Raw genomic sequence first — 15,269 nt, forward strand, 5'->3', positions numbered from 1 at the left:
GGAATATTTGCCTATTTGTAATTGTTCCTTTGTCCTCCCTTAAGAATGTGAATTTAACCAGGAAGCTCTGAAAAGAAATAAGATCATAGACATTATGATGTAAACAGCTTTTACCTTCTTTGCTGGAGAATGAGGCATGAAAATGGATGACTGGTTATGACCTCCTTCTTTTAAACCTCTGCTCTTCCCTCCCTTGTATGATACTCGGTTGGAGACATATTCCAGGTAGTTTCCCATTCATTCTAGAAATGCCTCTCTTCTCCAGTCTAGTCAGATATGTTCATCATTGGCCTCACTGTCATGGCATGATGCTTGGAATCCAAAACACTTTTAGCATCCCTCTCACCAGGAGGGAGGGAGGGAGGGAGGGAAGCAGATGTTGTGGATGTTGAGCTTTTCTTTTCCTGTGCCATTTCTCCAAATTTCCTCTGATGGGGTCCTTCAGAAAAGATTCCCCATTGCAGGCTGCTGTGAGAAGGAAATATACTGTATATACTCAACTATAAATTGACCTCATGCATAAACCGAGAGCATATTTTGGGGCCAAAATGATGGATTTTGATATGGCCTGTAGCTATGTTGAGGGTAACAGTGAGGAGCATGTAACAAGGGATGTGAAGAACGAAGCGAAGGAAAACAATGCCAAAGAACAAAACTCCAAGAGGCATAACTTTGTGTTCATGCTGACGGCTGGATGGATGAGAGAGTAGAGTAGGGTCAGTGCTTCAAGGACAGATTACATGCTTGCCTTTCACCAGGGGATGGTTCCTTAAGAGTTAAAGTACAGTACTTACATTGACCCATGGATAAGTTGACTCAGGTTTTTGGGGTCAACATTTTGACCTTCATGAGTATATACAGTAGTCTCTTCTTGTGTGTATGGAGAGGACTGGGGCTGAGGTCTTGTTCCACCTTAATTATTCCATTGCTCCATTTTATCTGGTGAGCTTACTCTGGGAATTGACTAATTTATCCACCAAGGGCGATTTTCTTACCTTGCAAAAATCACTTCGTCTTTCTCACACTTACACATTGTACTGCAGTTTATTTCTGTTACTAGGATGTTAAATGAACTCAGTAATTTCTGCTTCTGGGAAATGGAAAAGACAGTTAAAGGTGCTTGCTTGAGACATTATCACTTCCTGTGTTGTTGACATTACACACTGTAATTATGTCTACTAAAATAGCTAACATACCTTCTTAATTTGTCTGCTCACATAAACCTGTATTAACTATTTGTATTTGTCAATTTAGTGACAATTAATTATTCAAAAGTATGATCCTTATGATGCCAGGTTAGGTGAGTAAGCCCAAAAAATTGTTACACTAGGGACCCAGTTGTACAGTATAGTAATTTCCATTTCCTTGTAACCTTTTGAAACATGGCATATTTCTTAGCAGGTTAATAAAAGAGACAGCCTTTTTCATCAAGTGGCTTGGCAGAAGGGTTTCCCAACCTGGGGCCATCCAACTTAGTTTGGCCACAGGTCCTATCATTTGGATGTCTTCCCCAAGTAAATGTTCATATGATTGCTGTCATAGGGTGCATCTACACTAGAAATAATGAGAAGCATGGTGTTCCTTTCTTCTTTTTTCTGCCATCAAAAGAATGATTGCACACAGATCTGTTACACATAATCAAAGCTAGTGCTGGCTATACTTGCTGCGTTTTGGAAGCACATTTCACAGTTTCACAGCAATGTGTTCGAACTGGTAGGAACTACATACCAGACTTGGGTTAATTCCATGCAGTTGATTATGTTTGATAGCTTAGGAGGAAAATGTATATATTGTTTTCTTGTAGCGCCTAATGGAAGAATGGCTGCAGCGTACAATGTTTACAATACAATAACCAGACTTTAAACCTGTTTATTGCCTCTTTATTACCTCTTTAAGAGTGATGTCATCTGAAAATCTTAATTGTAAATTCACGTTTTGCCTGGGATATTTGCTGTTTAAACCCCTGATTTTGCCCAGTTTCCCCTGAGTGATAAAGTCCTAAGCAAACAGCCATATTCTAAGGTTTTTCTATGATGATATTTATAAATTTGGGGGGGGGGGGATTTTTAACCTTAAAAAAAATTAAAAGGAAGATTTTAAAAAGGTGGGGTTGGGCTGCATGTGGTCAACTTTTCTCCCCCCTGCTATAAAACTAAGAGCCATTAAGGGCAAATACAAGTTTATTTAATAGAGTCTGGATTTTTCTCTATTGAATTCATGGCAGCATACATGGCTTTTCCCTACTTTTTTTACAGTTACAGGCTAAGAGATAGTGACTGGCTTATACTTATGCAGTAAATTACCCACAGGGCACCTGAACCCATCTGATCTTGGAAGCTAATCTGAGTCAGCCATGGTTAGTACTTGGATGGAAGACTGCCAGCGAATACCAGGTGCTATCAGCTATATTTCAGAAGAGGGAACTGGTAAAACCACCTCTTGAGTATTGCATGCCTAAGAAAATCTTATTAAATCCATGGGGTCACCATTTGTCGACAGGCAGTTTGAAGGCACATATACACACCCACGAGTTGCTAAACTGCTTTCCACAATCCTGGTTCAGATATGTATTCTGGTTTAGAGGAGTGATACTGTGCTCTGATGAGAGTTGTGGTTCAAAAGTTCCAGAGAGGTTCAGCCTGGTACCCCTGGATTGTGTGTATGTGTGTTGTGTGCCTTCAGGTTGTTTCCAATTTATGGCAACCCTAAGGTAAACCTATCAAGGGGTTCCAAATCTGTTCAGAGGGAGTTTGCCATTGGCTTGCTCTGAAACTGAGGGAGTAGGACTTGCACAAAGTCACTCAGTGGGTTTCCAGGGTTGAGCAGAGATTTGAACCTGGTTTCCTGCAGTCCAAGTCCAGCACTAAAACCGCTATACTACTGAGTGTCAGTGATGTTGCAGACTTATATGTTTTCCATTTCCAGGCTTGGTGTAATGCTATCTTGCTTTGAATCTGAATTGGGAAGAGTTTATCTCACCTTTTCTTCAAGTGACCAAGATGGACTAAGGGTTGCATCTACTACACTCATCCCTTAGAGTGAGGTGTCTGGCCAGCAATATCCAGCGAGCATGATAGGCTGCTGCCACACTGCAGAATTAATGCAGTTTACCACTGTTTTAACTTCCTTGGCTATATCTTATGGAACCCTGGGAGTTGTAGTTTGTTGTGGCACCAGACTCTGACAGAGAAGGCTAAATATCTCACAAAACTATAAACCTCAGAATTTCATACCATTGAGCTCTGGCAGTTAAAGCGGTGTCAAACCGTTAATTCTTCAGTGTAGAATGGAACCCTAATCAGGGATATGAACTTGGCTAGATGTCCTTTGTCCGCAGTGTGCTAGTATTAATCTTCAGATCAGGGTTTGAAGTGGGTTTGCAGTCCACAGCTTGGTGATTATTGTTAACCATAACCCTCTGATTTGTGTACTGTGGTAGTTTGGGTTATAATAACCCAGACATGGAGATGGATTAAAGGCATCCGAATGAAGCAGAAACTTTTAATATATTGCAAGCCTTTCATCCTTTTGGAGGTTGGTAAAATGAGGACCCAGCTTGTTGGGGGCAATTAGCTTACACACTATTGCTATTTCCCATTATCATTATAGAGATGTAACTTTTTCATGTTTCATTTTATTGTCTTGGTGAGTGTGATACTTTAGCATTTAATGCAGCCAATTTAAAAACTAATCTGTTAAGAGACTAGTAGAGCATATTTCATTGCTGGTTGTGGAGGAGGACATAGAAATGCAGGTATTAGTTGCCTTAGCAGGCTAGTAAATTAGTTGGTCTTCTAACAAGTGGGGAAGTATGTGGCCCTCCAGATGCTGCTCAATTGCAACTTCCAGCAGTCCTAACCAGCAGAGCCATTGATGGGGCGTACAGGAAATCGTTTTTCAGCATCATCTGAAGGGCCATACAGTCCCACCTCTGACTAGCAGAAGAGGCATGGATTGCTTTATTGCTCCTTTGTCCACCTGCTCACTTTTTATGTCTACTGTGGGAAGTGGATTCCTTAATCAAAAGCACAGACAGCAAGAGACCTGCTGATAGACTGAAGGAATATCAGTTCCTCCACTACTAGTCACTACTCTGTTCCCTTGCCAGCATGGATTTCTTTATTGCTTGTTAATGAAAAGATTGTTGTAATGAATTAGCCCAGCCCTTACTGACTTGTTGTGTTCCTTCAAGTTGATTCCAATTTATGGCAGGCTAAAGTCAAACCTACGATGGGCTTTTCTTGGCAAGATTTATTCAGAAGGGGTTTGCTAATGTCTTCCTCTGAGGTTGAGAGAGCATGACTTGCCCAAGGTCACCCAGCAGGTTTCCATGGCCAAACAAAGAATCAAACCTGGTCTCCAGAAGTCCTACTCCAGCATTAAGTATTTGAAGAGGTGTCACGTTGAGGATGGAGCAAGCTTGTTTTTTGCTGCTCCAGAGACTAGAACATGGAACAATGGATGCAAACTACAGGAAAAGAGATTCCAGCTCAACATGGGCCCTCTACAGACGGGCCTTTGCAGCGCCCGTGTCACATGCTATGGGTTTGCTGAGGGCGCACCGCCCATACTGGTCTCATCCCTAGCACATGATGGAGGCGTCAAAATGGCGGCGCCCTGTACACATGGGCACTGCCATTTTGATGCGACGGGCGCTTAGTGTCCGCACAACCCGGCGTCATTGGACACCGCAAGTGCACCATTGGTGTATTGCGCCGTCACAAACGCACCACAAGAAGAACCCACTTTTTAAGGGTTCTTGCTGAGTGAGGGAGCCACACGGTTTGTCCGCTGCGGCTCCCTTGCGCTGCAAAACAAGGTGCGGATAGACCACCCTTTTTGGGCGGTCTGTATCCCGCCATACTGACACTAAGGGCTGTTTGACAGTGGAACACTCTCCTTCGGTAGTGGAGTCCCCTTCTTTGGAGGTCTATAAGCAGAGGCGGGATGGCCATCTTCGGGGATGCTTTGATGGAGAGTTCCTGCATGGCAGAATGGGGTTGGACTGGATGGCCCTTGCAGTCTCTTCCAACTCTAGGATTCTATGATTCTCAATTTAATGGATATTATCTCATCAGCTCTATGTCTGAGATAACTATTGGAAGCAAGTCTTCATATAAAGAATCTTCTGTACATTCTGGTACATTCTAAGTGAAATGTAGAACTTTGTATGTGATGAATCATATCCCAGAGTTGCAAGCCTTGTAAAGCAGATGACACAAGATATGCTGTGAAAAGATTTTTATAAGTCAGTCTTCAGTCTGGATGAATGTGAACAGTTTGTTTTTATGGCTACACTTTTCAACACAGGTATTGATTTATACAAGTTCTCATTTAAATACACAATTGCTGAAGTAGTGTCCTATCTCCCAAATTGTTTGCTTTACTTTACTAGGCAGTGGCTTATTTTGTCAGATGCTTGATGGACTGGTTTTAGTTTTTCTGTGTTGACCTTCCTGTAAGGTTACCAGGATGCCAATACAAGGAGATTATGGGAGTTATAAACCAAAAGGTTTCGAAATCAACAGGTTGCTTAGCCCTTTCTTAGGATAACTGCAGGAGATGAATACGGCTGAGACACTGGCCTGTTACAGACTGCCAAAATAAAGCTGCTTCAGGTCTCTTTGGAGGCATGCTGTTTAAATGATGCATACACCCTAAGAATCCGGAAGCTGCACCAAAGCTGCACTCCAGTGCTTAGGAATGGAGTGTGGCTTTGGCACGACCTCCGGACTCTTAGGACCCATGCGTCATTTAAATAGCATACCTCCAAAGAGACCTGAAGCAGCTTTATTTTGGCAGTCTGTAACAGGCCATAGTATCTGACCAAGATTGTCCAGTGAGTTCCAAGCCCAAATGTCAGCCCTAACGCTATCTGCTGTTACTGTTCTCAGAAGCTCAGACCATAAATAAGGAGCCACAACATTGCCTTGTCTGTTATGGCTATGGATGAGTGGGGCTACTGAAAATCTTTTTCAGTATTGTGGCTTCCACTCTTCCAAGAGATCTCCCTAAATTGCGTTTCTTATATCCTAACATCTTTGTCGAATGGGGAATCATTGGAGGTTATCAAAAAAGCAGTTCGGGGAAGTGTTTTGTCTTCCTTGGCATGCATGCTGTGTAAATACCATAAACACTCTGTCCAGTATGTTCCCTTAACACCAACATACACTTTTCTTCCCTCTTTACGTGCTGCACTAGAACACTCCCCTCTCTTTTGTGCTTGCTCCTAACCCACCATCTGAAAGAAAAGGGTAGTTCAGTCAGAGAAAGGAGCAGCAGTGTGAATAGTATTCATTTAATCCTGTCGTTGGAAGGAGGAAAATGTACTCCTCCACCAACAGACCCTTCTTTTCTGTTCTCCTATAAGGGAGGTTGGGGGGGGGTATTAAGCTTGCTTGCCTTGTATTCAGTTGTTTGTGGCCACTTCCTCCCCTTCCTTATTTTGGCTTGCTCCTGCTTTTTCCTGTTTCCTTGCCTTCCTCAGTTCTGTCCTCTTCCCGGAATAGAGTGCCAAAAGAATTAGTCTATCCCTGGAGCAGCTAAAAGAAGCACCAACCCGGCCTACTCTTCAGCACTGTTTCTGATCTTTTTGAATGCCTAGGGAGGAAAATAGCAGCAGTGGCAGCTCTTTGGTGCTTCCTCTCAAAGGATTGCTGAGGAGAATTGAGCTTTAAAGGATTTGTATAACACATTTGTATATGTTTGTCAACTTTTCTGGGTTAAAATCAGGCAAATTGGTGAGCACAATTACACCCACTGGGATTTTCTAAGTTCTTTGGCATCTTTTTCCTTTGCTTCATCTTTTATATCCTTTGTTACATGTCCCTATATTTTAACCTCGACATAACTGTGAGTCATATGAATATCCCAAAGTTCGCCCCCCAAATCTTCCCTTAATTTATATGTATAGTTTACAGTCAAACCTCGGTATATGTGGATTTAAGCATCCGTGGATGGCAAGTCTGTGTTGTTCCCAAAGGCAGCGTGGCCATGCCACCATTAGGAACAACAGCTTCCTACCTGCCTCCCGTGCGCAGAAAGCCAGAGAAGCCTCTCCTGGCTGGAACACAAAAAGTTAACTCAGTTAGTTGCATGTAAAAGTGCCTATTTTAAGCTGCTTAACATGCATATGAAGTAACCAAATGTTTGCCTCACTTCTATGATTGCAGCACTTTATGGTGGCTTACAGATGTGGAGATTTTCTGCTGCTTAGACGGAAGACAATTCAAGCCCTTGTTTCCTCTGGAGGAGGAGCTCAAAGGGTGCTATTTAATCTGGATCATTCAGCACTCTGTTGCAGGAGAAGGGGTTATCCATTCTGAAATGAAGCAGCAAAATGAGGCATGACATTCACACACACACACATATATATTCATAGGACCAAAGTAGATGTGACAGTGGCAGAGCCTTAAGCCTGTAAATGTAGCTTGCAGGAACAGAGCTGGATGGTTTTTCAGAGGTAGCCTAAGAATGTGTAATAGAGAAGGAAACAGAATTTTGGAGTGGGGTATGCTTATAATTGTGCTTTCCAGTTTGCATTTCCCATACGGCAGACCTCTGTTTGAAGACATGAGTTTTCTCTCCTATGTAGCTAGTGCCTGGAAAGTCCAAAAGGGAGGTAGTGCATTAAGGTTTCACACTGGTCATGAATGTATATGGTCAAGTATAAATGCCTTTGTTGAGGATTAGTGGCCTTCCAAAAGGCAAGCGTGTGTAATTATTTGACTTATGGTAACCCCACAAGTGTCATAGGATTTTTTAAGGCAAGGAATACTCAGGGGTGGTTTTGCCAGTTTTGTCCTCTGAAATACATCCTACAGTACCTGGTATTCATTGCCAGTCTCCCATCCAAGGGCTGACCCTGTTTAGCGTCAAAGATCAGATTATCTCTTTAGTGCGGTGGTTCTCAACCTTCGAACCCCCAGACATTTTGGACTTCAGCTTCCAGGAGATCCAGCCAGTGTGGCCAGTGCTCAGGAATTCTGGGAACGGAAGTCCAAAGCATCTGGAGGACCAATGGTTGAGAACCACTGCTTTAGTGTATTAAGAGGCAGACAACCACCTTGTTGATTCCCAATGAAATGTTTGATTCTGCAGTCATGGATCCTCTGTACATCTTTCAATGTGTTTAACTCAGAGGTGGGAGACCTTTTATATTCCAGGTGTTTCAGACTTCTGTTCCTGAAAGCCCTAGCCAGCATAGCCAGTCATAAAGGATTCTTGTGGTTGTAAATACTTTAAAGGCTCCACATCCCACCTGCACTTGGGAGCAAAGCCGCATCAGTCCTGGTTAGTACTGTGGGCCCCTGATATCCACTGGAGTTTGGTTCCAGAGCCCCTGAGGATAACCAAATCTATGGATTCTCAAGTTTCATTAAATACAATGGCATCGTGAAATGGTGTCCCCTATATAAAATAACAAAACCAAGATTTGCTTTTTGGAATATATATGTACGTATATGTGTATACAGTGCGTCCGTGTCATGCGTGGGTACGCTTGCTAAAAGCCGCGTAGGGAGAAGGGGCGGTGCAAATGGGGCACACACCTATGGCGCAAGTGTGCTGCCTCGTGCATGAGCCTCATTCATTTAAATGGGGCTCAAGCATACACAGGATTTGCTTTACATGGGGGAGTCTGGAACGGATCCTCCACATAAAGTAGGGATGCAATGCATATATGTGTGTGTGTGTGTGTGTATGAATGAATATTTTAAAGTCTTGGGTGGTTGAATCCATGGATCAAGAATCTGAGGATATGAAGTGCCAACTGTACTTGGATGGGGAACTACCAACGAACATGAGGTCCTGTATGCTTTATGTTAGACGAAAAAACTGGCAAAAACCACCCGTTGAGTATTTCTTGACTAAGAGAAACATACGATATTCATGAGATCATCATCATAAGGCACTAGGTGACTTAAGTTACATACACAATACAAACATCTTAGGGGGGTTTCCTTTGGTATGTGGTATCAGCAGATTTACTACATCAAGTGCTACTAGTGAACAACCCTTATTCTTATAGTTGGCACTTAAAGTGTAATGCCAAAGATGAAGCGCTGTCAGGTAAATTTAACTATTTGTGAGTTTTTAGTTGTCAAAGCAGTGGTCCATCTGCAGCTATTCTCAGCGAAGCCTGACTCATCCCTCATAGTCTATAATTAGCCCCATAATTTATACATGGAGTGAGACACAATGTTCCCTTGTTTGGTATTCTCAGTGTATGAAGCAATAGTGTATTGCTGTGTGTTTGTGGGTGAAAGGAAAAAATTGGAAAGAATTGAAGGAAATAATCTTAAGTGTGACAAAGCTTTGTTAACTTGTATTATTATTATTAACCTTTATTTATGAAGCGCTGTAAATTTACACAGCGCTGTACATACAATCTTTTAGTTAGACGATTCCTTGCCCTCGGGCTTACAATCTAAAAAGACATGACACAGAAGGAGAAGGGAGTGGTGGAGGGAAAGGGTAAGAGGTCCAGCAGTTCCTCTCTACCTCCAAGGCCTGGACCAAGGCAGATGGACTGGAGGGAGGGCGAGGCTTCATAATGGATGGTTAATCTTCTTCCAGGGGAAATACATACTCTCAAGTAGGATAATGCATATACAGTACATAGCAATACAGGAAAGGGTTCAATAAACAGGCACCACAAGAACATCAAATAGTGAGCGACAATTATGCAATGCCTGGGAAGGCTTCTCTGAACAGGATGGTTTTCAACTCCGTTTTGAAGCTGGTTAAAGAAGTGATGGCTCTTGCTTGTGGGGGAAGAAGGTTCCAGGAGTGAGGGGCAGCGAGTGAAAAGGGGCGAATCTGGGATGGGGCAGAGGAAATCCTGGGCTGAGACAGCAGACCTTGACTGCTAGAACGGAGGGCCCGAGTGGAAAGGTGAGGAGAAAGAAGGTCTGATAAGTAGGGAGGGGCCAGTCCATGGAGGGCTTTAAACGTGGACAGCAGGAGCTTATACTGAATGCGGAAAGGGAGGGGGAGCCAGTGAAGGGATGCCAACACAGGAGAGATGTGGTCAGAGCGGTGGGTGGAAGTGATAATGCGTGCAGCTGAATGCTGAACAGAGAGTAAAGGACGGAGGTGAGAAAGAGGAAGCCCAGCCAGGAGGACATTACAGTAATCAAGTCGTGAGACCACTAGGGCATGGACCAGGATCTTGGCAGTAGAGGCGGAGAGATATGGTCGGATTTTGGCAATATTGTACAAGAAGAATCTACAAGCCTTGGCTGTGGTCTGGATCTGAGGGATACACGACAGAGAAGAGTCAAAGATAAAACCAAGACTGCGGGCTTGCTGGACTGGTTGTCTCTTAAATTTATGTGGGCTATCTATAAGAAGTGAGAGCCAGTGTGGTATAGTCAGTACTGAATTAATAGTAATATAGTACTTTTTAAAAATGTGCATTAACTCCCCCACACACCAATAAGGTTGTACTAGTTTGCTTGTGCCTATTTGTCTTTATAATGTGCAATACCACATATATTCATCAGCCTCAAGCTGAGAGGTGGCAGGTTTGTCTTAATGCTTCCTGCATCTCCCCACTTCACATGGTTAGCAAAGAAAGAAAGAAAGGAAAGCCAATTATGGAAAAAGTAATAATGGAAAGCACCCCGAGGCACTCATTTATGTTCTGTTTTGGAGGCTGCTACAGTAGTGCAACTTCTCTCTATTGTTTTTGTGTTTTAGGTTTTTGGGTTAAAGTTACATGGGGCCAGTATCTCTCATAAAAAATCTAAAACTGGTGCTTAAGAGCTTGTGATATTTCATTGGCTAAACTTTAGGCTGCTTATGTTTAATCATTTTGATTTTCATGTACAGATTCCTAAATTAGTGTCTTGAGACTGCAATGGACTGCTGCAGTGCAGTTTGATTCCTGGAAAATTTTAGTGACCCAGGTCATAGGTGCTAATTCTCTACTCATGGTCTGGGAAGTAGACTACCCAAACACATGTTATATCAAATTTGTGGGCTGGCATCTCCAGTTAAAAGGGTTTGGAGGTGTACATGAAGCCTTACAAAGCTACTGTACTCCATAGGCAGTGCTAGGCTTTTTGTGTAAGCAGGTTCATATGTTGTTTCTCCCCTACAATCAGCATACAAACTTGAATATTTAGGGAAATTATGCTGCTGCAATATAGCCAAACAGATAGTTATGGATATTGCACATTCTGTTAATGGTCATGTCTGATTATGTAAGAACATGGATTACACATAATGTGATATTTAGGATTTGGAGAATGTGTGTTGTGTGTTACTTTAAAAGCCAACTTTCTGGTCCTTGGGTTCCATATATAACTGTGTGTGTGTATACCAACAAAGCCTTTGAGGATATGGTGTCAAGTTGTAAGTGGACAGAGTACAAGGCATTCATTTCTCAGTGTACATCCCCCCCTTTGCATAACTACAGAATAATTTAGGCAGGCCTAAATGGAAGTGCTTGCACAGGTTGAAGAATAATGCATTATTGTGGTGTCTTGTAAAGGCAAACAACCATGTACATAGTACAGTGGGCCCTCCCCATACATGGGATCCGTTCCGGACATCCCCCCCCCCCCCCGGTGTATGAGGGGAAATGTGTAAGCTCAAACCCCATTAGTTTCAATGGGAGAGCGTTCCCGCATCTGGTGCAGCGAGTGCGCCATAGGCGCATGTTCCATTCTCCTTATGGTGGCTTAAGCCACGTATGGCACACTTACGTATGGTGCTTGGTAACAACTGGCAGTATTTCATATTACGCTCCTATATCTATTCAGAAATAAGTATTGTTGAGTTCCTTGAGGCTTACTCCCAGCATAGTGGGTACAGATTGCAGTCTTGCAGAGCTGATAATGGAACACCTTAGCAAAACACAAAAACAAAAAAACAGTGCATAGTTAACATGAACAACCTGCTTTTGCAAGATAGACTGGTGACTTCTAAAACAGGTTTCATGGCCATGTGTGGTGACTTCAGGTGAGCTTCCTAGAGCAATCTGGGTGGCCACTAGCAAACAGACATACAGTGGATCCTTGTTATACACTGGGGTTTGGTTGCAAGATCCCCCGTGGATAACAAAATCCATGTATGCTCGAGTCCCATTAAATATAATGACATACCAAAATGCTGTCCCCTATAAAAAATGGAAAATCAAGGTTTGATATTTGAAATTTATACTTTTTTTATCATTTTCAAACTCTGGGTTCTTGAATCCGTGTATAAAAAATCAGTGTATAAGAAGGGCCTACTGTATATGGTCTTACATTATTCATGTGTGACATAGAAGGTAAGAACATTGACAGTCCTGATGCTCAGGAAGGAATTCTTCTGTTTCTTGTCTGCTTGGGGGAAATGCAGTGACTCTGAGACTTGTCAAGATTTTGTGCATGGTGTCCATCCAGATGGTAGCAGGTGCTTGCTTCTGTCAAATGGATATGTGAGTGCCTCTCTGCAAAGACTTGTCTGTTGTAGCAAATATGTAATAAATACTGCTTAACACTGGCATTCACACTGCTTCATGTCTCCCCTACCTCCATGTGTTTCTGTATATGTATTTTTTTTTACTGTATCTAGCTGGCAAGTTGATTCAGCATTCTCTGGATGGTCTATAGGAGCAATGCACAGACATAGGGGTTATCCCTCACACTCCAGCATATATCTTTCCTGCCAAGCCAGCTACACATACTTAACAAACCTTCCACATTAGAACGATAGGAATTTTTAATAGACTGAAAACACCAAAAACTGTAAATGAATATTAGAAGAGGAAGAGAAAATGGGGATTCTTTCACCGTGGGCAAGGCAGGGTAAGGCAACATTACCAAGCAACCAGTCTGGGACGTCAGCTCAAGGTTTCTCTGATTCATCACCAAGAGTTTTGAATGGCAGCTCTGCATTAACAAAGTAAAGCAATCAAAACCAGTATGAAGTGACAGAATAGAGGCAGTTGAAGGAATATCGACCTAATTTTTTCAGTTACAACAGATAGTGACGGACAATCAGTCACAACAGCCTTCCTTCTACGTCAGCAAGTAATTCTCAGGCAAATCTGTAAGAATTAATAAGGGAGCGAATAAATGAAGGATTAAACAATATAATACAGGCCCCATACAGACAGGCCAAAATAAAGCTGCTTCAGGTCACTTAGGAGGTATGCTGTTTAAATGATGCATGCGTTCTAAGAGTCCGGGTGCTGCATCAAATCCACGATCCAGTCCTAAGAACTGGAGGGCAGCTTTGGCACAGCTTCTGGGCTCTTGGGACACATGCATCATTTAAACAACATACCTCCAAAGTGACCCAAAGCAGCCTGTATTTTTATTTTATTTTTATTTTTATTTATATTTTAGCCTGTCTGTATGGGGCCACAGACACACATAGCAGTCCTTTCAGGATTGGAAGGATTATTAATGAATTTAAATGATGGAAATTTATTGAATAGGTTTAATCAAATTAATTTATTAAATAGGCAAGGATTAAATTGAATCCATTTCCTGTCCAGTGATTTTAGTCAATCAAATGCAAGCAATAGTTATAATAAGGAAAAGGGTGTAAGAACGAAAGGGCAATGATTCAAAAGTTTTAGAAAGACCAAAGCAGAATGTAGGGAAAGTGCACTCAAATCTATGCATTTGGAGACAGAGGAGTTAGTATCAGATTTAGACAATGAATTATCTGACAAGAAGATGAGTATGGAGGATGATCCAGCAGAGCGTGGGATGGAGAAATAAATAAATTGGTGTTTGATATGGAAAAGTTCAAGCAAATACTCAAAAGTGTTGACCAAATTTTAGTTAGTTGATGTTCAGGATGAGACAAAAGAGGATAAAGGCAGAGGGAGTAGAAACAGTAAAGTAGCAACCAAAAGGTTTCATTCATTCATTCATTCATTCATTCATTCATTCATTCAATTTCTAGCCTGCCTTTCTCCCAGGTGGCTCACAATAACAATTCTAAAAACATAGTGCCATAAAACAATTAAAACATCAGCTAAAAACAATATAACATTACAAACATTAAAACCACAGTACCCATCCCATATAAAACCGAGGTGAAGAGTTACCATTGCTAGTAATGTTCAAATAATTAATACCCTTGGAGTGGTTGTCTCCACTGAACACTAAGAGGCTTTTGGCATATGGACAGAGGCTTTACACCTATAAAAATGTGAAATGAAGTACCTTAAGTTTCCATTGGTCGATGCTCCCAATTTTTATGTTAACTTCTCATGCTGTAGCTCTTAAAGAAGGAGATACAGCACTTAGAGACACAGATAAGCGTAGAATGGAGGCAGCTCTAAAAAAGGGCACATGAAGCCTCCACGTTGGCAATTGGATCTTGATTGCCACTTCAGTGTTTGCAAAGGCTGAAGTACTGTGGTCTCAAGATAATTTAGAGGCAACAGGATTTGGCTAGAGCCGTGCAAAGAATACAGACAGTTGTATTCGACAGCTTCAGTATAACGGCAACAATGGTACCAGGGAGATCACTGGGAAGTTGACCAAAAATCAAGCTCTAATCTGATTTATATGCCATTTAATGGCAATTTCTCTTGGGAGAAAAGGCTTTAGTAAATATTCTAATAGAAGGTAAGGATAAAATATATATATAAACTGGATGTAGCTACATAAATAGTAAGAAATTAGTTTTAAAAAATATATATCTGTATCTTCGAAATTTCCAAACTCTTGTGGCCAGCAGTGTTTCCCTTGTAGCCATGCTTTCAGAAACTCTTCCTAATCAATAGTAGAAAGGTATTCAGTGTCAAAATTTTTTGCCATTCAGTATGCCATTGCTTCATGGGAAGAAGAGAAAAATGAACTGAACATAGTGCCTTTTGTTCATTGTACAGCTGACTTTATATCTATTCTTTCTGAAATGGCAAATGCAGATACTCAAGAGAGACTGTCTTTGAGGGTCAAAATTGCTAATGGCTTAATTGATGAACACTTTAAAACTGGCACTCTTCTGAGAGACTTGAAATTAGAGTATTGAAAAATAACTATGGGGGGAGCTAACAAGATTTTTCCTCTTGCCATTTTTTTCTTGCTTTCAAGTAGATTTCTTAATCTGGTTTGCTTTTACCACAGCAAGTCAAAAAGTGAGTTTTGGGATAAAGTTAAGAAGTAAAAGTTGTAGCATTAATAACCAGAACAGTTTACTACGTCTCTTTCTACTACTTCCAGTAGTAGCTTTGGAAGCTTTGATTCAGACAATCGCCTTAAAAGTATTTGTTTGTCTGGGGGTTGCATAATTGGTATTACTGTCATATGTACACT

The 15,269-nt window shown here is 41.7% G+C and overlaps 1 protein-coding gene across 1 annotated transcript in view; it reads left to right on the forward strand.

Annotated features, from left to right (window-relative positions):
- The window catches only part of SSU72 (SSU72 homolog, RNA polymerase II CTD phosphatase), a 42,095-nt gene that overhangs the window by 921 nt on the left and 25,905 nt on the right, over positions 1-15,269 (forward strand). The gene's annotated exons all lie outside the window — the stretch shown is intronic.

The sequence above is a fragment of the Sceloporus occidentalis genome, unplaced genomic scaffold (genome assembly GCF_023333645.1).
Source record: "Sceloporus occidentalis isolate IW3139 unplaced genomic scaffold, rSceOcc1.0.p SCAF_8, whole genome shotgun sequence".
Lineage (NCBI taxonomy): Eukaryota > Metazoa > Chordata > Lepidosauria > Squamata > Phrynosomatidae > Sceloporus > Sceloporus occidentalis.